This window comes from Acanthaster planci, linkage group LG03 (genome assembly GCF_054643075.1).
Source record: "Acanthaster planci isolate LZ-2023a linkage group LG03, COTS_SCS, whole genome shotgun sequence".
Lineage (NCBI taxonomy): Eukaryota > Metazoa > Echinodermata > Asteroidea > Valvatida > Acanthasteridae > Acanthaster > Acanthaster planci.
Window position 1 is genome coordinate 16,822,474 of NC_141779.1, and position 1,189 is coordinate 16,823,662.

A 1,189-nucleotide genomic window follows, 5' to 3' on the forward strand; every position below is an offset into this window, starting at 1 on the left:
TCGCATAGGCCGGCAAGGCGCGCCGGTATCACCACGAACAGCACGCATTATTATGTACGAACGTTGGCTTGATGAATAAACATTAGCACGTGGCACACTTGTACAGCTCCTCAACGTTCGGCTGCACGCACCGCGCACAACGCACAGGGATGAACATGTACAAAAAAAAAAGAGGTCACGGATGTAGATCTTCAATATTGCAATGTACATGTACAGTGTGCATGTACATGTACATGTTACTTGCGTGGTGATAGGACTGTGCTTTGTCACCACCAAGCGGTAAGCACAGACATGTAGATAGATGTATGGGTATCCAGTATCTACGTCATTAATAACCATCATTTTTGTCAAGATGGTGTTTGTTAATTTAAAAGGACCTGCTTTTGTTACGCCACGAAAAGGTGCCAGGGGGGTGGCCAACCAACAAAAAGTATACTTGAACACAGAAAGCACTTTACACAATATGTAATGAAATGGGTTCGAATTTTCGTATGTTAGATCATGGAGTGAGGAAATAAATAGTTATAGACCGAGTTTCAAGTACTGAAATGTAAAACCACAAAAATGCAAAACCACAATTAAATCATTCCGTGTTATAGCCTACGTACAAGCTGACCACATGAGAATTGAGATCTTGTTTCTAAATTACTTAGGGCCTAAGTTTAATATAATTGCGCCATACCGATAGTTATACTGTCCCTTGCCCCCTAAAGTCTGCATTCGTGAAACAGCTGCTAAGCCATTTCACAATGATGGTCGACGTAACCCTCCCCCCATTCAGTCCCCTTCCTGGACAAGCCTCGCGCTGGGCTAGGAAACGCACCTGCTGACCTGAATAGAGCCCTGGCGAAAATGGCGTTGAATTCTTTTGTGTGCTTGCCCTGTTGCACCAGACAGGGGGACGCATAACCAATCCACACCGTCGTTCTATTCAGAACCCCGCAGCACGCCTTATAATACACTGAGGACTCCGAGGGAACTGAGCATTGGCATGCAGAGACTGAAGTATCAGTCTGTTGGCCTACATTGATCATAGAGGAATGCATTGATGAAGTTTCAGACGATACTCCTGGGGTAACATTCACAGCGCAGTTAAAGAAATTAAGAGAAAAAGCATCTAATCAGTTGGAAGGAGAGAATCCTCATCATTAACAATCACAAAACCACCACTCATTTCAAAATAATACAA